The sequence below is a fragment of the Hyperolius riggenbachi genome, chromosome 2 (assembly GCF_040937935.1).
Source record: "Hyperolius riggenbachi isolate aHypRig1 chromosome 2, aHypRig1.pri, whole genome shotgun sequence".
Lineage (NCBI taxonomy): Eukaryota > Metazoa > Chordata > Amphibia > Anura > Hyperoliidae > Hyperolius > Hyperolius riggenbachi.
Window position 1 is genome coordinate 530,412,183 of NC_090647.1, and position 8,330 is coordinate 530,420,512.

Sequence of the window (8,330 nt, forward strand, 5' to 3'; positions counted from 1 at the left end):
TGTTTAAGAGCATTAAATGTTAAGAGACCATCACTATTCACTATATGTTGTATCGCTTTGATATCATGGCGAACCCACAAGCCTGGGTCTGGTTTCTGCGAGAAGTGTGGCAGCAAGGGATTGTTCCAAAGGGGAGTATGAGGTGATAGGTTTTTTATCATCCCCTGCGGTATTTAAGCATATCTTACCATACCTTAAAGAGAACCTGAGGTGGGTTCTAAGATTCCAATTAGCATACAGAGGCTGGGTCTGCATATAATACCCAGTCTCTGTTGCTATGCTGTTTTCCCCAGTCTCCACCCTGCGCTCTGCAGTACCCCCATAAATCAATTGCTGTGCTGGCAACATGCAGCCTGTCACCAGCCGGCTGTTTACATCTGAAGTGTCAGTCTCTGGCGCTCCCCCACCTCCGATATCGCCGCTCCCTGCCTGCGTCTCTTCCCTCCAATCAGCGGGGAGTGAAGGGACGCAGACCGGGAGAGGCGCTATGGAGGAGGCGGGGGTTCTCTTTAACTATAGTGGTCATAGGGGTTGTGCATCTGCCATCAGATTTAGTTCCACGGAAAGGTAGTAAAGTTAGCAGCCTATCATAGGATCCCATCCTTGCCGCTTCCACTGCAATAGAAGCATTATACTTATCTTGCGAAACCACCATCTCACAGACACCAGAACCATAGCACAGTAGTACAAATACATATCAGGTAGGGCCAATCCACCCTGGTCAGCGGGCAATTGTAAAGTAGTAATTCCGAACCTTTGGAACTTGTTCACCTTAAATAAAGCTGGAAATTAACGAGTGCAGTTTTTTAAAGAATGTTTTGGGGATGGTCACTGGTGTCTGGCGGAAAATATATAGAAATTTAGGCTGGAAAATTATCTTTAGGATGTTAATTCTGCCAATAAGAGATAAGAGAAGCGGTTTCCAAAGTATTGTTTTACATTTGAGAGCATCAACTACAGGCTGTACATTAAGGGGGTGAAAGTCTGCTAAGTTGTTTGCTATATTGATGCCAAGATATTTAAACTGCGTAACCCATTGCAAAGGACAAGGGTATTTGGTGACATTGAAATTATCTAGCGGCATTAAAACAGATTTATCCCAGTTGACTTTGAGCCTTGAGTATCTGCCAAAGATAGTGATAACAGCTAGCGCTTCCGATACAGAGGCCTCCGGATCTCCCAAGTAAAGTAGAGTATCGTCCATGTACATAGATACTTTTTCTTCAATGGACCCGACTGGAATACCTTTAATAGTCGTGGAAGCTCATATTAATATTGCCAAGGGTTCAATAGCAAGAGCGAATAAATACGGTGATAATGGACAGCCCTAGCGTGTGCCCCTCAACAGCGGAAGTAGATGTGAAATATTATTGCCTGTTTTAATACGGGCAACCGGCTCATGGTAAAGAGCTTTAACCCATGAGATATAGTGAAGTGAAGCAGATGCCATGAATACGGCCATTCAACAGAATCAAAAGCTTTTCCCGTGTCTAGGGAGGCAACAGTACGTCTATCAATGTCTTGGGGCAGAATAGAAATGTTAGTGAACAACCAGGGCAAGTTGATGTCAGTGCTTTGCCCTGGCATAAAGCCAGTTTGGTCGCAGTGAACTATTTCCGTGACAACCTTTTTAAGTCTTTTTGCTAAAATTTTTGCCAATATTTGTGCATTGGAATTTAGTAGCGAGATAGGTCTATAGGAGCCACAGGGATTGGGATCTTTATTGGGTTTTAATATAATCTAGATCTTGGGTTATAATATATAATAGCTTCTCTGAATGTAGGGGGTAGAGTTTGCCCATTAAAGAGACTCTGAAGCGAAATTAAAAACAGCTTTTTAGCTTATATTCTACATGGGCATGTTTGCCCCAGCTAAAACGCCGCTATCCCACGGCTGAACGAGGGGCCTTTACCCCCCAAATCCCCCCTGCAAAATCCTTGACCAACTTGGTCGTAGATTTTGCTCTTCCTGGAGGCAGAGCTAATGGCTGTAGCTCTGCCTCCATGCGCATCTATCAGTGGCGGATCTCCGCCTCTCCCCCGCCCCTCTCAGTGAAGGAAGACTGAGAGGGCGGAGGAGAGGAGGCGATCAGCGCTGATAGACACACTGAGAGGCAGGGCTGCGGCCATTAGCCCTGACTCAACAGGAAGCGATCCCCGGACACCACGGAGGGGATTTGGAGGGTAAAGACCCCTCGTTCTGCCACGGGAGAGCGGCGTTTTAGCTGCGGTAGACATGCCCATGTAGAATATAAAATAAAAAGCTGTTTTTAAAGTCGCTTCAGGCTCTCTTTAAGTACATCGTTAAACAATGAGCATAGTTTGTAATTAAAGTGGAGTATGTATGATAATATTCAGCTGGGAGTCCGTCAGGACTTGGGGTTTTGTAGAGTAGTACCGCCCTCATTAATAAAAGTGGGGATAGCTGGAGCGCTGTTTGTTTCTTTAGCTAACCAAGCTAGAAGACGACTGTTTTTCTCTCCAAAATCAAAAATTCTCTGAGACTGATGGAGAAGTGTATTTTTATCTAGTAATGCCATTTTCCACAGTCGCAGCGCACGCTGCCAAGAACGCCAAGACTCCATTGTGCGAGTTTCAGGTAGACATTTTTAACGTATTTATTGCAAAAACTACAGATATGCAACTGCAATGCAAAACATTTTATACATTGATCATGCACATACTGTAAATTTATGCATTAAAAAATTGGAAGGTTTAAAGAAGGCTTCATAGGAAATCTGAACTGAAAGGAATATGGATTAATCTATTGCTGATACCCTTTTCCAAAATGTTCTTTATTAACCTCTTGAGGACTGCAGGGCTAAACCCCCCTAGTGACCAGGCAATTTTTAGTTTAAAAGGCCACTGCAGCTTTAAGGCCAAGCTGCAGGGCCGCACAAAATAGCACACGAGTGATTCCCCCCCCCCTTTTCTCCCCACCAACAGAGCTCTCTGTTGGTGGGGTCTGATCGCTCCCCCCATGTTTATTTTTGTTTTAATAAATATTATTGTTGCCTTTTTTTAAAAAAAAAAACCCTCTTCCTTTAAACCCCTTCCCTCCCTCGCTCCCTCCCTCCCCACAGCCGGCCAATTACGGCGATCGGCTGTCATAGGCTTCTGCCTATGAGAGCCGATCGCTCTCTTGTCCCCCAGGGGGACAGCCGTGTCACACGGCTGTCCCCAGTGCAGCGCTGCTGCTGATCGCAGCGCTGCACAAAGTAAATAGACGGCGATCACGCCGTCTACCGGTCTCCCGAGCGGCAATAGCCGCTCGGAGACTGAAGGCGGGGCGGAGCTCCGCCCCCCAAGCAGGAGATGCGCGCGCAGCCTGCGCGCGATCTCCTGCAAAACAGAGCCCCAGGACTTTACGCCAATTGGCGTTAGGCGGTCCTGGGGCTGCCGCCGCGGCCACGCCTACTGGCGTGACGCGGTCGGCAAGAGGTTAAAGGGACCGTACTGCTTGTTGCTTGGAACGCTGGTGCTTAGGCAAATAAAAGAACATATGGAAGCATTTCCAAGCATTTGCCGGCTGAAGCTCTCTGCCTGGTCACTTCAATCTGCCCCTCTCCTTTTCTGCTGAAGTGACTCAGCTATTGCCAGGGTGATGTGTCTATTCAGCAGAGGGAGGAAGCAGAATCAAGACACAGGCAGAGAGTTGTTCAGCTGGCAATGATTATTCTTCCCGATGAGCCACTGGTTATGGGCTGGTGCACACCAGAGCGGTTCTGGAGCGTTTTTTAAAACGCTTTCAGGGGGGAAACCACTTGGCTAATGAAAGTGAATGGGATGGTGCACACCAGAGCGGGTCGTTTTTTCCACAAACGTAAACTCGGGGGCTGCAGCATTTTTTAGATTTCTGAGGCGGTTCTGCCTCAATGTTAAAGTATAGGAAAGTGAGATCAGAGCGGTTTTCCAGGCATTTTTGTTACAGAAGCTGTTCAGTAACAGCTTTTACAGTAACAATATTTGTAATCTGTTACACAAAAACGCTAGGCATGTTTAGAAAACGTCTCTAAATATGCCTAGAATCGCTCTGAAATCTGCTTCAAGAACCTAGCGTTTTGCAAATCTGCTAGAGGTTTTTGGTGTGCACTGGGCCTATCTCTGTGCGGCTCTTGATGCATGTCACATGACCGAGAGCCAAAAGGAGATAGCCACTGTGCTGCTCTGTACCACTCAGCCTCTGCCCCCTTCTGTGCCAGAGGGCAGGCAAACACTAATGCATCGTGATCTTGAAGGGGGGGGGGGGGTCTGGGGTCATCGACTGGAGCTTTGCTGGGGGATCACAGTACTTTCCTGGTTAAAATAAGCACACGATGTACATGCAAATCATTATTACATACGTACCTCACCGTCAGTTCCTCTCAGAAGCTCACCCTTTTCTTCTAACAATGATTGCTTACAGTTCTGACAACTTTGTCAGAACTGAAAATATATCAGTTGCTGTCAGTTATAACTGATAGGACAACTGATGTGCAAGGTAATAACCATGTTTCCCTATGGCTCAAGTGGGCGATGTTACAGTTTAGCAGTGTGCTGACCCGCAAGCTGGTATGGGGTCATTGACATTTTTTTTTTAAATGGAGGACAGAGAATTCTATCAATCACAATGGACAAGCAGGATGAGGAGAGGAGAAAGAGATTGATAAGCAGACTACGCAGGAGATAAGTATGATGTGTATGTTAATTTTGACTTTTAGTTTTCAGTTCAGGTTTGCTTTAATAATAATTATTAATAATAGCAATAGTAAACATTATAGTCGTTATAATTATCATTATAAAAAATAATTAAGTTAATTCCTTTATCAAAGACTTTTATTGCGGTATCAATGTCTTACTACTTTATTTCTTAGTGTCTTCGGATGAGTTGAAATTAAAGGGAATCTGAAGTGAGAATAAACTTAAGAGATAATAGAACATTTGAAGCACAGATATGAGTCTAATATTGTTTTCAGTAAAGGAAGAGTTAAGAAACTTCAGTTGTTATGTATGCAAAGGAGCTTCTCTGAGCGCTCTGACTAATTTAGTCAGAGAGCAATGCTATTTTCTGAAGTACTCATCTCAACCCTGTCTCTCGCTGTTTCTCGTTTATTTAAGGTTTTTCTGTAAGGAAGTTCAAAGGGTCATTAGCTCTGCTCTGTTTCATCATTTAAAAAACAGAGTGTAGTTTATAAACTGCAAATATTAGAGAATGATTCAATGTTATAGAAAAACAGCTACTGTATATAACTGGAAATAAAAATATGAGACTCTTTTTTTTTCTATTAATGTTCTATTAATTATCCGTACTTAGAGATGGGCCGAACCTCCGATTTTAGGTTCATGAACCCCGTTCGTGAACCTTCGTGGAAGGTTCGGTTCACAATAAAGTTTGCGAACCACAATAGACTTCAATGGGGAGGCGAACTTTGAAAAATAGAAAGAATTATGCTGGCCACAAAAGTGATGGAAAAGATGTTTCAAGGGGTCTAACACCTGGAGGAGGGCATGGCGGAGTGGGATACATGCCCAAAGTCCCGGGGAAAAATCAGGATTTAACGCAAAGCAGCGTTTTAAGGGCAGAAATCACATTGAATGCTAAATTGCAGGCCTATAGTGCTTTCAAACATCTTGCATGTGTATACATCAATCAGGTAGTGTAATTAGAGTTCTGCTTCACACTGACACACCGAACTCACTGTGTAACACACTGCAAACAGCTGTTTGCGTAGTGACGGCCGTGCTGGAGTAGTGCGCACCGTGGCGAGAGTGTAGGCCGTGGCGGTTTTCAAGCCCATATGGTCGCCGGGCTAAAGGTAGTTATATGCAGTGAGGTGGGTTCACTCAACACAACAGGTAGTTATATGCAGTGAGGTGGGTTCACTGAACAGTAAAGGTAGTTAGATGCAGTGAGGTGGGTTCACTGAACAGTAAAGGTACTTAGATGCAGTGAGCTGGGTTCACTGAACACAACAGCTAGATAGATGTAGTGAGGTGGGTTCACTGAACAGAAAAGGAAGTTATATGCAGTGAGGTTGGTTCACTTAACACAACAGGTAGTTAGATGCAGTGAGGTGGGTTCACTCAACACAACAGCTAGGTATATGCAGTAAGGTGGGTTCACTCAACACAACAGCTAGGTATATGCAGTGAGGTGGGTTCACTGAACACAACAGGTAGTTAGATGCAGTGAGGTGGGTTCACTCAACAGTAAAGATAGTTAGATGCAGTGAGGTGGGTTCACTGAACACAACAGGTAGTTAGATGCAGTGAGGTGGGTTCATTCAACACAACAGCTAGGTTTATGCAGTGAGATGGGTTCACTGAACACAACAGGTAGTTAGATGCAGTGAGGTGGGTTCACTGAAGACAACAGGTAGTTAGATGCAGTGAGGTGGGTTCACTCAACAGTAAAGGTAGTTATATGCAGTGAGGTGGGTTCACTCAACACAACAGCTAGGTATATGCAGTGAGGTGGGTTCACTCAACACAACAGCTAGGTATATGCAGTGAGGTGGGTTCACTGAACACAACAGGTAGTTAGATGCAGTGAGCTGGGTTCACTCAACACAAAGCTAGGTATATGCAGTGATGAGGTGGGTTAAGTAAACACAACAGGTACTGGGTATATGTAGTACTGGGTAGTACAATGTGCAGCTGCCTGTTACACACACAAGTAGTCACTGAATGTGCTGCGCTACTGGCAGTGGCACACACACTATGAATTAGCAAGGCTGTGCATGCAACAAAAGTGTCAGTTTGACACACAGAAGAAAAAAAAAAGTACAGGATGAGCTCTGAAAAGAGCTGTTGAGGGGTGCTATAAAAGCAATAATAATCAGCCAGGAGCAAGCTAAGCAGCCAAGAACCTAACTAATCTGTCCCTAGGAGAACAAGTCTGCAGCAGCTGTCCCTAGTCTTTCTCTAGCAGGCACACGAGTGAGTGTAATGGTCGGCGAGCCTGCCTTATATAAGAGGGGGGGGGGGGGGCTCCAGGGCTTAGTGTAGCCTGAATGGCTACAGTGTGCCTGCTGACTGTGATGCAGAGGGTCAAAGTTGACCCTCATAGTGCATTATGGGGCTAATCGAACTTCCGCAAAAGTTCACCTGTTCCAGGCGAACGCAAACCACCAAAGTTCACTGGCGAACCGTTCAGCCCATCTCTATCCGTACTACACATACAATTCATTATATTATATACAGGTATTTTTTTTCGCTGCAACGTCTCTTTAAATTTCTTCTCTGTAATTCAGAAGCAGTTGAGGACATCAGCAGAAGCAGTAGTCCGCACATGGGAAAAGCAGAATTATAATGTCACACCTACATGCCAGCTCTAACGCTGGGTTCTCTTTCTGAAGAAGCACCTTTATCTTTCGGCTGCATGCTTTGTGACCCGGCTCTGCTTTTATTAATGTACATGTCATATCTTTCAGAGCATGTTCTGACTTTGCCCTACCCAAAGACATTTCTATAATTTACTGTACTGCTGGCCATGCAAGCAGACCTGCTGAACTTTTTCCACCTTCACTTTACTTAACTTGAAGAGGAGCACAAGGACAAAACTCGGCGTTATTGATGGTGCCATTAACGACGGATGGAACAGGTCAGAGTGTGGCTGTCCTGCGTGTGATGTTCAGAGGAAGAACAAACAAAGCTTTGAAGATTGTGCCTTCTGTATCATTCACTTTTATGTAGTCTAACACTGATGCTTGTTTGTTAAAGTGGTATTGTCACCATAAAAATTACATTTCAACAGCAACTGGTCTGAGTGTATTAAGTGATAAAGATGCTAATCCTGCATTTAAAACTTTTTCTGCTGTTATGGTTTGGAGCTATCACATACTTTAGGAGCACTGGCCCTAGTGCAAAACAGTGCCAAAAAGTTGAATGCTGGGAGTTCTTTTGAATGCTGGGAATTCTTTTGATCTATAATATATTCCTCCTCTTCCATTTATTTCCCTGCCTAGCTGATCACTTGTGTTTACAAGCAAGGCTGAGGTGACTCAGTGATTGGATGTGTAAATATAAAAAAGACTCTGGGAGGAGGGCAGCTAATGAATACACATTGAGCAAGAGAAGGGAGGGGGGAAAACAAGAGTCAGGGAGGATATGATGTCAGCATTAGCTTGGCAAAATGGCCACTGCCTGCAATAGGAATTTCTGCTTTTCCTTTATAAAATTCACAGGAATCATTACGTGGATAGCACAATACATCTGTTATGTAAGTAGAAGTAGTATTTATCTACTTATATATGTGTTTTTTATTACTAGGTTAGCATGGGTGTCGCTTGTTCTTTAAAGTAAAGTTGAAGAGAAATCGAGAGCCCAATATGGTGTAGTATGTCAAAATTG

The 8,330-nt window shown here is 44.3% G+C and overlaps 1 long non-coding RNA gene across 3 annotated transcripts in view; it reads left to right on the plus strand.

Annotated features, from left to right (window-relative positions):
* LOC137547261 (uncharacterized) overlaps positions 1-7,737 on the plus strand; it is a 240,083-nt gene extending 232,346 nt beyond the window's left edge. For all 3 annotated transcript variants that reach the window (XR_011026543.1, XR_011026542.1, XR_011026541.1), the window contains one exon: positions 7,232-7,737. This is a non-coding gene — a long non-coding RNA (uncharacterized lncRNA). The remainder of the gene's footprint in view (positions 1-7,231) is intronic.
* The last annotated feature ends 593 nt before the right edge of the window (positions 7,738-8,330 follow it).